This window comes from Hemitrygon akajei, chromosome 2 (assembly GCF_048418815.1).
Source record: "Hemitrygon akajei chromosome 2, sHemAka1.3, whole genome shotgun sequence".
NCBI classification, from domain to species: domain Eukaryota; kingdom Metazoa; phylum Chordata; class Chondrichthyes; order Myliobatiformes; family Dasyatidae; genus Hemitrygon; species Hemitrygon akajei.
In genome coordinates, this window is record NC_133125.1 from 10,641,678 (window position 1) to 10,661,699 (window position 20,022).

The 20,022-nt window shown below is 44.7% G+C and overlaps 1 pseudogene; it reads right to left on the reverse strand.

Annotated features, from left to right (window-relative positions):
• Nucleotides 1-9,312: 9,312 nt before the first annotated feature.
• On the reverse strand, nt 9,313-14,525 carry LOC140738481 (uncharacterized; annotated as a pseudogene).
• Nucleotides 14,526-20,022: the final 5,497 nt, after the last annotated feature.

Below are 20,022 nucleotides of genomic sequence, written 5' to 3' on the forward strand. Positions count from 1 at the left end.
CGCACAGGATCAAAATAAGCATCAATCATGGACACCAGCTACTTTAGTATCCAGGACATCTTCAAGGAGCGACAGCTCAAAAAGGCGGCATCCTTTATTAAGGACCCCCATCACCCAGAGTATGCCCTGTTATCATTGCAACCACCAGGAAGGAGGTACAAACTCAGCAATTCAGGAACAGCTTATCCCCACTCTGCCATCTGATCTCTGAATGGACATTGAGCCCATGAACACTACCTCACTACTTCTTTATTTCTATTTTGCACTGCCTATTTAATTTAACTGTTTCATATAGATATACTCATTGTAATTCTCGTAGGAGCGGAGCAAAGTTAAGATGGTGCTAAATGGCAGCTCTTTTGCTTCCATCTTCGGAAACAGCTCTATTCTATCTTTGATATCTCTTCTTTTCCTTTTCAAGGTTCTTTTGAAGGCCCTGACCTGGAGTTACTCTCTGACTGGGAATGGGACCCTCTCTCAGGGCCTCACAATCAGCTGCTCTTTGATATCCCAAGGACGAGGCCTGGAAGACCAGCATGCCTTCAGGGTTCCAGACTCGTGTGGCTCTGGAGACGTGCTGATTCTAGGCCGGTGCTCCTGACTGAGGTGCCGCGGAAGAACAGGGAACATCCAGAGCAGCGGGTTAGCTGCCAGGGGTTGTGTATCCAGAGATCTGTGCCTTTCTGGGGCCGACTCTCTGGGCACGGAGCTCAGAAAAAGTGACGCAACAGACTTTCAACATCATAAATCAGTGAGTTGTTTGTTATGTCTCCCCTCTCGCTGTGAAACAGGAACACCTCTTTTTTCTTTATCAGCGAGTGAGAGAGAGACTGTGGTATATTGAATTACTGGGTGAACAAGCAGTTTTTGGGGCACTGCAAGTCTGTGTCTTTATTGATGTTTTGCTGCACGCTTGAGTGCTCGGTGGAGGACGCTGATGCTTTTGCTGGTGGGGGTGGGGGGGATCATTGCTTTGCTGCTGTTTGTGTGTGGGAGGGGTGGGACAGGGCTTTGGAGTTCTAACATTTAACTGTCATTCATTCCTTGGGGCAATCCTCTGTTTTCATGGATGTTTGTGAAGAAAAAGAATTCCAGGATGTATATTGTATACATTTCTCCGACATTAAATGTACCTATTGAAACCTATTGTAATTCACAGTGATTTTATTATTATATATTGCATTGTAGTGCTGCCACAAAGACAACAAATTTCACCACATAAGCCAGTGATATTAAACCTGATTCTGATTACCTAGATGCTCATTCTTCCTTTTAAACCTTCCTTTCAGACAGTCCTGCTGATAGTTGAGGACTAAAGGATTGCCGTGGTAACTACTGCAACCTAACTGAAATAAATCGCAGGTTGGACTCTAAGAACTTTAATCAGTCAGATTGATGTGGCAGCAACTTCTACAAGGCAGGGGACAGCCACCATGGAAGATTTTTCATGGATCTAAAACTTTACCAGGGAGACAGTTAAATAAATGACTGGTATTCCTCAAACCATATCTCATTTCTATATTCTCAAAAATAAAGCACACTGCACTTCATCTAATTACCTTGGCCAAGGATGACAGATGCTTTTTTCTCAAAAATAAAAGAGGCAATGAGCGGATCAGCTACCACTGATGATGCATTCACTTCATCCTTAGAATGAGGAAATCCATCAATCTATCGGGCAGTCATCTATGGCAAAAGGATATGGTCCAGAGGACCACAGTGATTACTACCGCAAGGTACATCATGAGGGGCATGTGGTACCATGATTGATAAATGAAAAGAACTGGTCTGAGTAGTTTATGCAGCCCATTTACAGGGGTGATGCCGTTGTTATCGGTGCACCAGAGAACACAATGCAGCCTCCATTTGTATAGATTAGACTGGCTTTATTTATCAGGTGTCCATCAAAACATACAGTGCAATGGATCATCAAATCAGCAAATATCCGCTGTTTGAGGAAGGCTCTAAGCATAAACTGGGAAATTACAGGCCAATGAGCCCGAATCAGTATTGGATAAGTTATTGGAAAGTATTCTAAGGGACTGATATGTAGGTACAGTGCACAACTTTATTTGGGATAACTCTTAAAGAGCAAAGACTCATTGAGAATATATACTGAGAATATAGCTAGGCAAGACTTCACCTGTGAGTCCGTTGGGGTCACACACTGTGTTCGGTGCCCCCGGTGTGGCCTCATATATATTGGTGAGACCTGACATAGATTGGGAGACCGCTTTGCCGAGCATCTACACTCCATCCACTGATGGGCTAAGGCCACACTTAGGTTGGAGGAACAAAACCTTATATTCTGTTTGGGTAGCCTCCAACCTGATGGCATGAACATCGATTTCTCAGACTTCCAGTAGTGCCTCCAAACCACTCCCACCCTTCACTATTTTCCATCCCCTTTCCTTCCCTCATGTTATCTCCTTGCCCCCACCTTTTTTCATTCTTCCATGGCCTTCAGGGTCTTTCACCCATCAAATTCCTAGCTCTTTGCTTCATCCCTTCCTCTTCAAGTTTTACCTATCACCTGGTCTTTCTCTCTCCCCTCCCCCCCCCCCCTTTTCAAATCTGCTCCTCAGCTTTTCTTCTCCAGTCCTGCCGAACGGTTTCAGCCCAAAGCATCAATTGTACTTTATTCCATAGATGCTGCCTGACCTGCTGAATTCCTTCAGCATTTTGAGTGTGTTGCTCGAATTTCCAGCAGCTGCAGATTTTCCCTTGTTTGAGAATATCGCCAGGATTCTTTTTGTTTATTTGTGACTATGCCACTTAATTGGGGCAGGAAACTATAGTCGAATAGTTTCTAACTGGTGTCAGTCACCTATACTTGTGTGGCCGTTAGACACAACACCGTGCTGATAACAATCAGTTTTTAAGCTCCATCAGTTTCATGTGTTTGTGTTCAAAAAAGCAGTGATTTCTGTTACTGACAGCTGGTAGGAAATAAGCAGTAAGACAAGTCGGAACTGTTTTGCTCACTGCAGTTTCGAGCATTCAGGCTTGGAAAACCCAAAAACAGCTGGGAGTGAAAAATGAAATAATTTCACTAGTTAGGAACTACAAAGGTATCGACAGACACCTTCAATATTACAATGAAAATGAAAATTTGGAGGTTGCAATCACTAAAAGCATTGTATGAAGCAGTCTATAATCTGCACTAGATGATTTTGTTCATTTACAACCAAAAGAACACAGCAGATGAATTCCTCCATCGATAAGTACTATGAATTAATATGTAGTAGATTGTGCTGTAGAGGTACTGCTAGTGTTCTAATTTGTTCTGTATTTCATTTCAATACATAATTTGTTACTCAGTTAAACTGTAGGTTGCCTTTTTTATACCTTTTAACTATGTCCATAAAAATATAACCATATAACCATTTAACAATTACAGCACGGAAACAGGCCATGTTGGCTCTTCTAGTCTGTGCCGAACACTTACTCTCACCTAGTCCCATCGACCTGCACTCAGCCTATAATCCTCCATTCCTTTTCTGTCCATATACCTATCTAATATTACTTTAAATGACAATATCAAACCTGTCTCTACCACTACTACTGGAAGCTCATTCCACACAGCTACCATTCTCTGAGTAAAGAAGTTCCCCCGCGTGTTACCCCTAAACTTTTGCCCCCTAACTCTCAACTCATGTCCCCTTGCTTGAATCTCCCATACTCTCAATGGAAAAAGCCTATCCACGTCAACTTTATCTATCCCCCTCATAATTTTAAATACCTCTATGAAGTCCCCCCTCAGCTAATTGGGGTTGCCTCTTATTTGAGCCAAGATGTACTGATCAATAAGTGTCCTACTTAACCAGAATCTGCTGCATTTGAATAGACAGGGACTGATTTGGAATAGTTATTCGGGCTTTGTACATGGTAGGTCATGTCTAACCAATTGTATAGCGTTTTTTGAGGAAATTACCAGGAAAGTTGATGAAGGCAAATCAGTAGATGTTGTCTACATGGACTTTAGCAAGACCTTTGACAAGGTCCTGCATGGGAGATTAGTCAAGAAGGTTCAGTTGCTTGGCATTTAAGATAAGGTAGTAAATTGAATCAGACGTGAGAAGTCACAGAGCGGTAGAAGATGGTGGCCTCCCTAGATGGAGGCCTGTGACTAATGGTGTGCCCAGGGATTGGTGGTGGACCTGTCATTGTTTGTCATCTTTATCAATGACCTGGATGATAACGTGGTTAACTTGCAGATCACACCAAGTTTGGGGGGGGGGGGGGGGGGAGCGTAGTAGTGGACAGTGAGAGAGTCTATCAAATCTTGCAGCGGGATCTGGACCAGCTGGAAAAATGGCAGATGGAATTTAATGCAGACAAGTGTGAGGTGCTGCACTTTGGGAAGACAAATCAGGGTCAGACTTACATAGTGAGTGGTAGGGCACTGAGGCGTGTGGTAGAGCAGAGGGATCTGGGAATACAGATCTATAGTATAATTCCTTGAAAATGGCCTCACAGGTAGATGGGGCGGTAAGGAATGCTTTTGGTACACTGGCACTTATAAATCAAAGTAGTGAGTACGAGATTTGGGATCATACCTTGAAGTTGTATAAAATGTTAGTGAGGCCAAAAGTGGACTTCTGTGTGCAGTTTCTGTCACCTACCTACAGGAAAGAGTGCAGAGAAAGTTTACAAAGACATTGCCAGCACTTGAATTGAATTGACTTAACTTTATTACTTACTTCGTTCATATACAGGAGGAGTAAAAATCTTTACGTTACGTCTCCGACTAAATGTGCAATGTGCAATTTATAGTCATTGTAATAAGTAGTATGTAAAACTGGACAGTCAATATAACATAGAAATAAAATTGTATCAGTGTGATTTAATCGGTCTGATGGCCTGGTGGAAGAAGTTGCCCCAGACCCTATTGGTCCCGGCTTTTATGCTGTGGTACCATTTCCAAGTTATAGGAAAATATTGAATAGATTAGGATTTTATTCCCTGGAGTGCAGGAGAATGAGGGGACATTTGACAGATGTATACAAAATTACAAGGGGTATAGATGGGGCAAATACAAGCAGGTTTTTTCCACTGAGATTGGGTGAGACTTGATCTAGAGGTCATGAGTTAAGAGTGAAAGGTGAAAAGTTTAAGGGGAGCATACAGGGAAACTTCTTTTCTCTGAGGGTTGTAAGAGTGAGGAACAAGCTGGCAACGGAAGTGGTGGATGCAGGCCTGATTTTAATACTTCAGAGAAATTTGGATAGGTTCGTGGATGGGAGGGATATTGAGGGCCAATAAGATGAAGCTGATTAACAGTTCAGCATGGACTTGGATGACCAATGGGCCAGTTTCTGTGCTATAATATTCTATGACTATATGACCGTGTTTTTGGCAGACATAGTGGAGGTGCTCAACAAAGCGGTCCCTCAATTTATGACGGGTCTCACCAGTGTAGAGGAGGCCGCAGTGGAAGAACCAAAAACAATTGGCCACCCCAACAGATTCGCATGTCTCACCTGGAAGGGTTGTTTAGGGCCCTGAACGGAGGTGTGGGAGGAAGTGAATGGGCAGGTGTATCACTCTGGTTGCTTGCAGAGGTAAGTACCAGGAAGGAGATCAATGGGGAGGGATAAAAGGGCAAGGAAATCAAGGGGGAATAATCACTGTGGAAAGTGGAGAGCGGTGGGGAGGGGGTTAAAAATGTGTTTTGTGGAAGGATTCCTTTGCAGATGGCAGAAGCTGTGGAAAATTATATGTTGTATGCAAGAGGATAAAAAAAAGTTAACATCAGTTGGCTTAAGTTATTTGTAACTTATGAAGAGATAACGATTAGCTCTATTTGTTACATGTACATTGTAACATACAGTGAAATGCATTGTTTGCATCAGATCAAACCCGTGAGGATTGTGCAGAGCAACCCACAAGTGTCACACTTCTGGTGCCAACATAGCATGCCCAACAACTCACTATTCTTAACGTACACATCTTTAGAACATGGGAGGAAACTGGTGCAGCTGGAGGGAACCCATGTAGTCACAGGGAGAATGTGCAAACTCCTTACAGACAGTGGCAGGAATTGAACACCAATCTTACAGCTGTAAAGTGAATCCACTAGCCACTGCACTACTGTATTGCCTTAAATGTAGGGGGGATGCTGCAAAATTATTCCTCACACCTATATGTTAAATATCTTTTCCTTTTTTTATTTCTACCTTATTCCCTCCTACTCTCCACGATATTCATCTGTTTTATATACAGTGCGTATCTCCCACCAACCTCCCTTTACAAAAGTATTAATGCCTGGTGTTTGTGATTTGCTGCTCCACGGTGAAGTCTCATCGAGGTATGCCTGTCCTGAAGAAGTTTAAATCTTCTCTTCAACAGGAGTTCAGTGAGACCTTCTCTTACTGCTCCTCCTCTGTGATCTCTGCTTCCCTCTGACTCCTGCCTAGCTTGTCCTCTTCCTCCTCCCCCACCCCACTGTCTTATTCTGGCTTCTTCCCCCTTCCCTTTCAGTCCTGGTGAAGGATCTCAGCCTAAAACATCAGCTGTTTATTTATTTGCATAGATCCTGCCTGACCTGCTGAGTTTTGTGTGAGTTGTGAAGCACTGTTCCCTTTTCTTTTAATTCAGATGCTGAAGATGTTTAGTTACCTCTGTACAAAGGCCAATATCCATTCACAAAGAATTGTGGTGTAACTCAACCTGACTCTTGCAAGCTCCAACTAATACTGACAACATATATACTTCAGAGGTCAACTTAGAAGATGGTCAATAGACAAATCGATCTCTGGACCCAGACACTTGCATTCAAAAACGAGAAAGGCAAAAACAAATTATGGGACATTTACAGGCACTTTAATGTCCACAATCTGTTCAGTCTTTCATTCTTAAGATTCAAGTTTATTTATCACATGTACATCAAAACATGCATACAAATAAGTTGTTTGTATTAACGTGAATGTGCTGTGGACAGCCCGCAAGTGATTCTTCCTGTTTAAGATGGTGCTGGTGAGACACGATGATGTCTAACTGGCAGGAAACAAAGCTTTTTCTGGACTCTTTTCTGGACAATGATCACAGCAATCAATTGCCTTTAACTTCCCTTTTGGAGTTTTTGCGGTGCAGACTGAAGTCTCGAAGGTGTGGGATGGTTGTGACGTAGCCTGTACAGATTAAATTGAGGTAGTGAGCTGAAGAGCGAGGAACAAGCCAGTGTTTGACCATTACTGGAGTAGATTTGGATCTGATTTGAAGTGGCAGATCCGAGGCGGCTGGACTCGGGCCCGAGAGTGACTAACACGCTGATATTTGACCATTTTTAAGCGCCGGGCCAGACTGGAAATATCGGGTACAGGCCAAATCAAGTTGGTGCATCTGAGAGCATTTCAAAGTGGTAGGGCCCGGTTCCGAGAGTGTGGAATGTGCTAATGTTTGGCTGATTTTAAGTACCGAGCCACTTTGAAAAGGTCAGGGTGTCAGGGTGCTTGGCGAGGTTTACTCATCTTTGCACTGAACTGAGGCAGTGGCCTGCAATGAACGAGCTGCTGGACTGACTGCAGTGATGACTGGCTTCATGGCTGTGAACTCACTTTTGTGAATTTTAGTTCTGAATCTTATTTACTTGCTTTTTATTTCTTTTTTTTTAACACATTGGTTTTTTGACCATCTTTTTTTAATTGGTTCTATAGGGTTTCTTTTTTCTGTGGCTCCCTGTAAGGAGATGAATCTCAAGGTTGTGTATGGTATGCGTACTTCGATAATAAATGTACTTCGAATGTTGAAATGCTGCCACACATTCTGGCATGAACATAGCCAGTCCACAATGCTCAGCAAGCCAACTTATCTTAAATCTTAGATACTTTTTGGAAACAGGATGCATGCTGTATAAAGTTATGGAGTCATAGAGAAGTACAGCACAGAAACAGGCCTTTGGCCCATCTAATCCATGCTGAAACCATTTAAACTGCCTCGTCCCACAGCCTTCCATACCCCTCCAATCCCTATATCCATCCAAACTTCTCCTTAAATGCTGAAATTGAGCTCTCATGCACCACTTGCGCTGGCAACTCATTCCACATTCTCACATACTCTCCGAGTGAAGAAGTTTCCCCTCATGTTCCCCTTAAACATTTCACCTTTCACCCTTAATCCATGATCTCTAGTCCCAACCAACCAGTGGAAAAAGCCTGCTTGCACTTAACCTATCTACACCCCTCATAATTTTGTATACCTCTATCAAATTTCTCCTCAGATATCTGTGTACCAAGGAATAAAGGGTACAGTAACCTAATCAATCTTCCCTTATAACTCAAGTCCTCCAATCCTGGCAACATCCTTGTAAATTTTCACTGTACCCTTTCAACTTTATTTACATCTTTCCTGTAGGTAAGAGACCAAAACCTAGATTAGGCCTCACCAACATCTCATACAACTTCAACATAACATCCCATCTCCTGTACTCGCCACAGACATCCACAAAAACAGAAAAGAACCTCAAAGAATGAATGACAGGATAATGTTAGAACCTCAAAGCCCCCTCTCCTCCCTCCCACTCACAAGCAGCAGTAAAGCATCAGCCCTCCCCTCTTATTTCAGCAAAAAACATCAGCACCCACCACTTACTAAGCAAGCAATAGCAAAGCCCCCGAAGAAAGACTATGATCTGCCATCCAGTAAATCTATTGTTCACCCAACAATTTGCAATAAATCAGCATATTGGGACAGGAGTTGGAATGTAATGCTGAACTTGTATATGATGTTGATGGGACTCAATTCGGTGTAGTGGGTGCACTTCCGGTCACCTACCTACAGCAGCCACAGTTCTGCCCGCTATGCTGCTGGTGTTTAAGGCAGCAGTGAAGGTCCTCCATCTCTGGGCTTCCTTCATTATGTCAGTAGCTCAGTTTTCACGGTTGTCAGTCCTGCAAGTCCCAAGTGGAGACTCAAGAATACTGTCGCACTCAGATGTAGCAGGAATCTTCATTGCTGTTTCCTTAACAGATTTGATTGACCAGTCACGGTTGCTAGCCCTGAGATGAACCCACGAACCTGGACCTCTTTTCTCTGTTTGGCATGGGTGGCCCTATCACCGGCCAAAGTGTAAAGCCCTGACTCCAATCAACATGGGTTTCTGGGTCAGTGAGGCACATAAGACTCCAAAACCCTGCCACAAGGTTGTGGTTCTCTTGGAGGACCTACCTAGCTGTGTGCATACATCTACTGATGCTTCTGGACTGATGTTCCTGGAATCATCGGGTGTTTCGGGTCTTTCAACATCATACACCCTTCTCCAGGTGACCCAGCCGGGGCTGATCAGACCCCAGCTTGTGTCCAGATGGATAGCTACACATGACTCCATGGCTCCCCTCTCTTGAGCCGCAGCCACCTTGAGGCCCTCTCTGCCACATCGGTGGTACCACGGATGGCTCTCCTCTTCCTCTCTCCCTCGATGCCCAAATTGCTGAAGGCTCCGGCTAAGGAACGGGCTGCGAATCCCCTACAACCAACTTCCACTGGGAGACACCTCGCTCTCCATCCAGCCTGCTGGCAGTCGCTGACCAGTCCTTCGTATTTCAATAGCTTCCTGTCAAAGGTCTCTTCCAAGTGATCTTCCCATGGGACTGTCAGCTCCAGCATCACCACCTGCTTCGTAGACTCAGACACAAGGACAATGTCTGGTCGCAGGGTGGTGGCTGCGATATGGTCGGGGAACCTCAGCTGCCTTTTGAGGTCCACCCACAGCTGCCAGTCACTTGCAGAGGTCAGGATACCTGCCGATGTTCTTTTGGCGGGTATTGGCTGCTCCCCAGCTCTTACAAAGGCAATGGTCTGCTTGGAGGGTCGGGACCGCTTCGCCCACTCCACTCCTGAGCCGATGGCTTCAGCAATGGTCTTCAGGACCTGCTCATGCCTCCATCGGTAGCGTCCCTCACCAAGTGCCCTTGTACAGCTGCTCAGGGTTCCTCGCTTGGAACACAGTGGGCACGCTGATGACTCTGCTTTGCCCCATGTGTGCAGGTTTGATGGGCTTGGAAGCACATCATACACTGCCTGGATGAGAAATTGGATGCGGTGTGGCTCAGCTTTCCAAAGCTCAGCCCAGGCCACTTTCCTCTCCACCGCATTCTCCCATCTTGTCCAAGCTCCCTGTTGCTTCATTCCTACCGCCTTGTAGGTTCTCCTCTCCTCCACTGCTGCTCTCACCTCCTTCTGAACTAGGTGGTGCCTTTCCTTCCCTCTGATGGTGTCCATTTGGGGAGTTGGAAAGGATTCTAGCCCAGCTCGGCCTCGTGTGACCACCAGCCTCCTGTGATGCAGCCTTTCCTGAACAGCTTCCTCTGCCCTCCACTTCCTGCCAGTCCACACTTGGATCCCTGCTCTAGCCACTTTCGGATCACTTTAGTCCCTGTACTGTACCACTTCTTTGGCTCATGTTACCTTGAATTCTTCCTCCAAGGATTTGAAGGGCAGTTGCAGTTTGTTGTGGTGTCCATAGAGTGCGATGCTGCTCAGTCTCTTTGGCAGCCCCAGTCATCTCCTGAGGTGGTTGCTAACCCTCCTCTCTAAGGTTTTGAATATCGAGATCGGAACTGCATAGACAAGGAGGGGCCACAGGATTTTGGGAAGAATGCCATGCTGATACACCCAGGCTTTGAACTTCCCGGGTAGGCCAGACTTGTCCACGGATTTCAGCCAGCCATCTAACTCAGTGAAAGTCACCTGAATGGATGCCGTGTCCCTTAAAGAGCTGTCAAAAACCTTACCCAAGCTCTTGACGGGCTTTTCTGTGATGGTTGGGATGGCTGTACCTGTGATGCTGAACCGGAACTTGTTCTCCACCTTGCCTTTCCTCAGCACCATTGATCTTGATTTGGCTGGTTTGAAACACATCCGGGCCCGCTCCACCAGCTTTTCGAGCCCCTGCAGAATCCACCGGCAGCCTGGGACTGATTCTGTGGTGACTGTGAGGTCGTCCATGAATGCCCTGATGGGTGGTTGCCGTTGAGCGGAATTCATTCTGGGCCCTCTACACTCTGGTTCAGCAGACTTAGTGAGCATGTTCATGGCTAGGGAGAACAGTGTCACTGAGATAGTGCACCCTGTGATGATGCCGATCTCCAACTTGTGCCAGCTTGATGTAATTGCTCCTGAAGAGACCATCATCCTGATGTTGCTGTAATAATCAGCGATAAGGTCTCTGATTCTGCTGGGGACGTGATACTTGGTCAGTGTGAGCTGCACCAGCTTGTGCGGAATGGAGCCATGTGCATTTGCCAGGGCGAGCCACAGCACTGACAGGTTGACGGTTACTTAAAGGGTTGACGGTGGATATGCAATGGCAAGCATTTAAAGATCGCATGGATGAACTACAACAATTGTTCATCCCAGTTTGGCAAAAGAATAAACCAGGGAAGGTAGTGCACCCATGGCTGACAAGGGAAATTAGGGATAGTATCAAGTCCAAAGAAGAAACATATAAATTAGCAAAAAAAAGCGGCACACCTGAGGACTGGGAGAAATTCAGAAACCAGTAGAGGAGGACAAAGGGCTTAATTAGGAAAGGGAAAAAGATTATGAGAGAAAGCTGGTAGGGAACATAAAAACTGACTGTAAAAGCTTTTATAGATATGTGAAAAGAAAAAGATTGGTCAAGACAAATGTAGGTCCTTTACAGTCAGAAACAGGTGAATTGATCATAGGGAACAAAGACATGGCAGACCAATTGAATAACTACTTTGGTTCTGTCTTCACTAAGAAGGACATAAATAATCTTCCCGAAATAGTAAGAGACCGAGGGTCTAGTGAGATGGAGGAACTGAGGGAAATACATGTTAGTAGGGAAGTGGTATTAGGCAAATTGAAGGGATTAAAGGCAGATAAATCCCCAGGGCCAGATGGTCTGTATCCCAGAGTGCTTAAGGAAGTAGCCCAAGAAATAGTGGATGCATTAGTGATGATTTTTCAAAACTCCTTAGATTCTGGATTAGTTCCTGAGGATTAGAGGGTGGCTAATGTAACCCCACTTTTTAAAAAAGGAGGGAGAGAAAAAGTGGGGAATTCTAGACTAGTTAGTCTGACAACGGTGGTGGGGAAAATGCTAGAGTCGGTTATCAAAGATGTGATAGCAGCACATTTGGAAAGAGGTGAAATCATCGGACAAAGTCAGCATGGATTTGTGAAAGGAAAATCATGTCTGACAAATCTTATAGAATTTTTTGAAGATGTAACTAGTAGAGTAGATAGGGGAGAGCCAGTGGATGTGGTATATTTAGATTTTCAAAAGGCTTTTGACAAGGTCCCACACAGCAGATTAGAGTGCAAACTTAAAGCACACGGTATTGGGGGTATGGTATTGATGTGGATAGAGAATTTGTTGGCAGACAAGAAGCAAAGAGTGGGAGTAAACGGGCCCTTTTCAGAATGGCAGGCAGTGACTAGTGGGGTACCGCAAGGCTCAGTGCTGGGACCCTAGTTGTTTACAAAATATATTAATGATTTAGATGAGGGAATTAAATGCAGCATCTCCAAGTTTGCGGATGACACGAAGCTGGGCTTCGGTGTTAGCTGTGAGGAGGATGTTAAGAGGATGCAGGGTGACTTGGATAGGTTAGGTGAGTGGGCAAATTCATGGTAGATGCAATTTAATGTGGATAAATGTGAGGTTATCCACTTTGGTTGCAAGAACAGGAAAACAGATTATTATCTGAATGGTGGCCGATTAGGAAAAGGGGAGGTGCAACGAGACCTGGGTGTCATTGTACACCAGTCATTGAAGGTGGGCATGCAGGTACAGCAGGCGGTGAAAAAGGCAAATGGTATGTTGGCATTCATAGCAAAAGGATTTGAGTACAGGAGCAGGGAGGTTCTACTGCAGTGGTACAAGGCCTTGGTGAGACCGCACCTAGAATACTGTGTACAGTTTTGGTCCCCTAATCTGAGGAAAGACATTCTTGCCATAGAGGGAGTACAGAGAAGGTTCACCAGATAGATTCCTGGGATGGCAGGACTTTCATATGAAGAAAGACTGGATCAACTAGGCTTAGACACACTGGAATTTAGAAGATTGAGGGGGGATCTTATTGAAACATATAAAATTCTAAAGGGATTGGACAGGCTAGATGCAGGAAGATTGTTTCCAATGTTGGGGAAGTCCAGAATGAGGGGTCGCAGTTTAAGGATAAAGCGGAAGCCTTTTAGGACCGAGATGAGGAAAAACTTCTTCACACAGAGAGTGGTGAATCTGTGGAATTCTCTGTCACAGGAAACAGTTGAGGCCAGTTCATTGGTTATATTTTAGAAGAAGTTAGATATGGCCCTTGTGGCTAAAGGGATCGGAGGTATGGAGAGAAAGCAGGTACAGGGTTCTGAGTTGGATGATCAGCCATGATCATACTGAATGGTGGTGCAGGCTCGAAGGGCCAAATGGCCTACTCCTGCACCTATTTTCTATGTTTCTATGTTTCTATGCCCTTGTTCTCTCTGACCTCCCTGATGAGCTGTGTCACCACACCGCTCCAGACAGCCCGACATCCCTGAAATGCCCCCCTTCTGGACTGATGTATTGATATAGGTGTTCCTTGCTAGGTAAGTGCACAGCCGATTGGAAACGGTACTAAAGAAGATCCTCGCCTCGACACACAGCAGGGAGATGTTCTGGAACTGGTCTACCTGAGTGGCGTTTTCCTCCTTCGGGATCCACACTCCTTCCGCCATTCTCCACTGTTCTGGGATCTTCCCCCTTCTGCAGAAGACTCACAGGATCTTCCACAGATGCAACAGGAGCTTGGGGCAGTTTTTATACACTTTGTACGAGGTTCTGCTTGGTCCTGTAGCCAAGCTTGCCCTTGCTCTGTGGACGACCTCTTCCTTCAGCTGCAGCTCTGACACGTCGAACTGCACATCCGGTTCGGGGGGGTCTATCAGGATGTTGCACTCTCCCAACTCCTGCTCTCTTTCAGGATCACCATATACCTTCTTCAGATGTTGGTCTATGTCTTCCTGCGAACAGGCCAGTTTCCCACTGCGCTTCCGCCCCGGCAACTCCTTGGTGAACTTGAAGGGGTTGGCGATAAAGGCAGCATGCTTTCGGGCCCTTTCACACCGCTGCCTCCGATACCATTCTGCCAGTAGAGGATCCTGATCTTCTTTTGTAGTATGCACGTCAGCTGGGCCAAGCCGATGCGCTCCTCTTCTCCTGCCTCCTTGTACTGGGACTTCAGCGCTTCCATCTCCTGCCTGATATTGTGGATCCTCAACGCTCTTTGGTTCTTTGAGTAAGGTGTTCTGGATCCTTTCTTCTCCTCTTCTCCGAACCGTTCAGCTGCGATGCTGACCATGATTGTTGTCATGGCTTGCAACTTCCTATCGACCCCTCCCTTTGCCATTGCCTCCAGAAATTGGTTGACATCTTCATCAAACTGTTTCCACAGTGAAGTCATTTTAGCTGCAGGCCATTTGATCTGCCTCCTGTTAGACTTAATGTTAGAGGGCTCAGCTTGCAACACTTGGAGGTTCCGGGCACTATGGGTTGGCTCCGGGCCTGGTACCTCCTTCGTCTCACCAGGTTGGACTCCTGCGCGTTGTGCTGCTCCTGCTCCTTCATCCTCGCTTGGTGGATCTTCAAGCCGCGATCGTCCTTGCAGATTTTGCCACGTGCACACTGCTTGCTCATAGTCATTTGTTCCTTGCCTGGGTCTGTTGCCGTCGTGTCCATCTGACTGGGGTGCTCATCCTGCCCCCCCTCGGGCACCCCCGGGGGTATCTATTACTTAGATTCATTGTAGCTTTTGTGGGGATCCTCCTCTCAGAGGACTCACATTGGGTTGCCAGCCCGTTCTGCCCCAGTTGCCGTCTCTCCGGGCTGTCACTGACTCTCCAGTCATCACAGCTCTTTTCTTGGTTGTCACCCAGTCTTTCCTGGCTGTCACTGATAAACTCAGGGTGTGCATACATCTACTGATGCTTCCGGACACATCATCAGTGATGTTCCTGGAATCATCGGGTGTTTCGGGTCTTTCAACATCATACACCCTCCTCCAGGTGACCCAGCCGGGGCTGATCAGACCCCAGCTTGTGACCAGATGGCTAGCTACACATGACTCCATGGCTCCACAGCCATATTGAGGCCCTCTCTACCGCATCGGTGGTATTGCCTACAGGAAAGATATCAATAAAATTGAAAGAGTACAGGGAAAATTTGAATTGAACCCAATCAATGATTGCTGGTGCCATAATGCGATTTTGCCAGCTACTACACTAGCATGCCATGTTGAGGGCAATAAACAGCCCCTTCAGCCCACAATGTAGAAAAGGATTTTGTAGAAGAGAGAATCTGGGTCATGATTTGAGTCGGCTTCTTACGGTGCCTGTGTTTGCAGTATATAAAAACACAAATAAGCTAATTATTTTAGTTAATTTTATCCTAAAGGGCAAAGCATATGGTGAATGAACACAGAAGGAAAACAATGGGAAAGAGTTGAAATAGTTTTGCCATTGGGTGGGAAAATAAAATGCTTTAATTTTTAACGATTTAAATGCTTGTTATACATCTCTCTGGATATTGATTTTTACTCTCAGGATTTTACATTTTTTCAATCAGAAGAGCACACTTGTTCCTATTCTAATCTTCTCTTTATTGTCTTTATGGGTTGGAATGTAATTATCAAAATTCAAAGTTCAAAAGAAATTTTATTATCAAACTACAAATATGTCACCATATACAACCCCAAGATTCATTTTCTTGTGGGCATATTCAAAAAATCTATAGAATAATGACCAGCCAACCTAGGGCATTCAACCAGAGTGCAGAAGACAACAAACTGCAAATACAGAAGGAAGAAATAATAGTTATAAATAAATAAGCAATAAATAGAATAGTGAGATGAAGAGTCCTTGAAAGTGAGTCCAGTGGTTGTTGGAACATTTCAATGATGTTCTAGCTATGATGTTCTTCAACCTTCTAGCTATCCTCCTTCACCACAACCCACCTTTTTATTCTGGTGACTTCTCTCTTTCTTCCAGTCCTGAAGAAGGATCTTAACCTGAAACATCAACTGTTTGTTCATTTCCATGGATGTTACTTGACCTGCTGAGCTCCTCCGGCATTTTATGTGTGTTGCTTTGGATTTCCAGCAACTGCAGAATTTCTTGTTTACCTTTGTACTTGTCTAGTAATACATGGAGCTGCTGCTAATAATAGCTAATATTCTTGGCATTGAAAACCCTGAGTACATACAGTAAACCTATATGCCAGTAAAAGTGAACTTGAACATCCTCCTAGGGATATTTCTCCTCCAACTCACGAGTGCCAGCAGGTAGGTGAAGAGCATGTGACATGGTTTTGCCCGCTGGAAATTTCCTGCTTTGTGCTAGATATCACCTTCTCCTGCAGGAGTGACATCTGTCAATGGGAAGTTTGTGAGTTATTTAGAAAATGTAGCTGCCATGATTGAACAGCAGGTGTATATGGACAGAAGTGACATGACCAAAGATGTACCATGGAGAGCATACAATTATTTTGTGTTTTACATTTGTAATCAATTTATATCACTTTGTAGAGATCTGTGTTCACTTTGATATGTGAGTCTTTTTCTGTTGATCAGTGTCAAAAAAAAAGCCAAACTAAATCCACTGTAAAACAATAAAACATGAAAATTTACAAAGGGGGTGAATACTTTTTGTAGGCACTGTATTTTTCGGCCAAATGAACTATCTGCTACTTCTGCGATCTCCTGGGGGATCTGGCATGGAGTGCAGCCAAGTCCATCACTTTGGGGGGGTGTACCCTACGTCGATTCCTAATGACGGAACACAAACCTCGATGTTGGCTCCATTACTCCATGCCGATGAAAGCATTGACCAAGATTAAAATCAACGAGGATGAGAGTGGAAAACGAACTGATGTTGATTGCCATTTGGCTACATTTGATCAGTCTCCCTCTCGTTGCCGTCAGCAGAAGGTGCAGAAGTCTTGGGTTCCACACTGCAAGGCTCAATTCCCTCAGCCTCGTGACCATAGACTCAGTTTCCGGGAATTGGTAGTTTGGTGTTTAATTTTCTGTGTGTCGTCTGTTTGCATTTTGTTGCAGTTACGGTTTGACGTTCAATGTCCGCAGTGCTGAACACACTTTACTATTTGCGCAATTCGACACAGTGGTGAACTGGCTGACTCAGTGGCTGTGGCCACGGTTATCAGCCCCTGTACAGGCTTTGCTCGTGGCTGCAGACTCACTTTTGGGGTCTCTGCAGTCCGATGTTTAACATCCACTTTTTGTTGTTTGCGTGATTTGTTCTTTTTCTTGCACTTTTAATTGTCTAGTTGTGTGCGTTTTTTCTTTGAACCCTTCTGTGCTGTTTCTTTATTTTGTGGCTGCCTGCAAGAATATGAATCTCAAGGTTGCATATCATATACATACTTCGATGTTATATGTACTTTGAACTTTTGAAATATGGATGCATTATGTTAAAGCCCAGAGGTGACATGCTCTGAACAGGGCAGCAACAGAAACGGAATCAGGGTTAATATCACTGGTGAAGTTTGTTGGTTTTGTGGCAGCAGTTTATTGCAATACATAATAATAAAAACTAAGTATGAAAGTAGGATATACATGTATGTATCTGTGTGCGTATGTATGTATATGTGTGTATATATATATATATATATATATACGTATACATATATATAGTTATGTTAAATAAGTATTGCAAAAAGAGAAAAAAGCAGTGAGGTAGTGTTCCTGACTATTCCTGACAACTGAGATCATCCTGACTGGCTGCATCACTGCCTGGTATGGGAACTGAACCTCCCTCAATGACAGGACTCTGCAGAGAGTGGTGTGGACAGCCAGTGCATCTGTAGATGTGAACTTCCCACTATTCAGGACATTTACAGAGACGGGCGCGTAAAAAGGGCCTGAAAGATCATTGGAAACCCAAGTGACCCCAACCGCAAGCTGTTCCAGCTGCTACCATCTGAGAAATGGCAGCATAAAAGCCAGCAGGCTCCGAGACAGCTTCTTCCACCAGGCCATCAGATTGATTAATTCACGTTGACACAATTGTATTTCTATGTTATATTGACTATCCTGTTGTACATACTATTTATTACAAATTATTATAAATTGCACATTGCGCATTTAAACGGAGACGTAACATAGAGATTTTTACTCATGTATATGAAGGATGTAAGAAATAAAGTCAATTCAATTCTAATTCATGGGTTCAATGTCCATTCAGAAATCTGACGGCAGAGGGGAAGAAGCTATTTCTGAATTATTGACACAATCAATTCCAAGTTCTTGTTACTGGCCATATCAGTATTCCAAGCTCTGCCTGCTGTCTGAAAGTGCTCTGTTCTGCTACTCATAGTTAAGATTAATAGTTTTCAACATGAATCTAGGTACTTCTTTCTTAAGTGAAACTTTCTGGTTTCAGCCTACAGGCATCACACCTTTAAAAAGTGCTAAATGCCTTTAGAGCCCATTGGCAATCCTTGCTCAGCCCTCTGCCACAAAGATAAGCAATCAGTGAATGCAAGTGTAGAACTCGTTATTCCTTTCTTCGCAGTACTTATTTATTTTGCACAGTACAGTGTTTGTCTATGTGAGGTGGAGAGTGAGTCTGTAAATCCGGTGGGAACAAAAGGTGTTGGGAATAACAATGGTGGAGTGCCATGGGAGGGGTGAGGGATAGGTGACAGAGTAAGAGTGCCAGGGGTGGAGTTGGCACAGGTGCAGACACACTTAGCCCTGGGACACAAAGCAAAGTCGTTTGATTCCAATCAATTGATTTATTGATCATTACAGAATGTCTCTCCGGTGCTCTCCACTCCCTTCCCTCTCCCTTCCCCTCTCCCTGTCTCCTTCCCGCCCTCAGTCCTCAACAGAGACCCATATCAGAATCAGGGTTGTTACCACTCACACATCTCATGAAACTTTTGTTTTTTGCGGAAATAGTACAGTGCAATACATAAAATTACTAGAGTATTGTGCAAAAGCCTTAGGCCCCCTAGCTCTACAGGGATATATGTGGCTCAGAGTTTTTCACAGTACTTTAGTAATTCTATGCCTTTGCACTGTGTGGCATCCGTTAGTCTCGTGAGACCATGGTTCTGTGCCCTCTTCAGGACGCAGGCCTGGGCAAGGTTGTATGGAAGACCGGCAGTTGCCCATGCAGCAAGTCTCCCCTCTCCACGGCACCGATGCTGTCCAAGGGAAGGGCAAGGGCCGATACAGCTTGGCACCGGTGTCGTCGCAGGAGTTGCCAGAGCGAGGTTGAAAACAACGTCGGACTGCCTTAGGGACTCCAGCTCCGGATTTGTCCTCAGGGTTTACTCCCAAAGCCTTTCCCATGAGTGGGTATGGCCGCAAGGCAGCGGAGGTTTGAAATTAGAGTTCTCCCTCTCTTAGATGGACTGCCTTCCCAGGCTGACGAGCTCCCTCTACACGAATTGTACTTCGCACTGTACTTCTGCCATAAGACAACAAATTTCACATCATGTAAGGCAGTGAGGCAGAGTTAGTAAACCTGGTTTGGGTTCTGTGCCTGTCTAAGGGCACAATCCAATATCTAGGTAATGAACACTTGTCTTAAACATACAGTAATACTGTATTTGGTCTCCAGTGTGTTTGCTTCTGGGGATCTATTACCCATACAGGAAGCATTCTCTCGGAATATCCAGTACCCAGACAGAAAAAAGAGCAAAATGTGTAACCATCTGGATGATAAATTCCCAAATGATTATGGATAAAGATTAGCTTTATTTGTCACATGTATATTGAAACATACAGTGAAATGCTTCACTTTATGTCTATGGCCAATACAGTCCAAGGAAATGCAGGGAGCAGCCTGCGAGCATTACAATGTGCCCAGTATCAACATAGCGTGCCCACAACCTACTAATCTGTACACCACGGAATGTGGGAGGAAACCAGAGCTCCAGGAGGAAACCCACGTGGTCATGGCAAGAATATGCAGTAGGAATTGAACCCCGAATGGCGATTGCTGTCACTATGACGTATTCTGCTCACTGCCTAAACCTGATGTGTTTTTGGA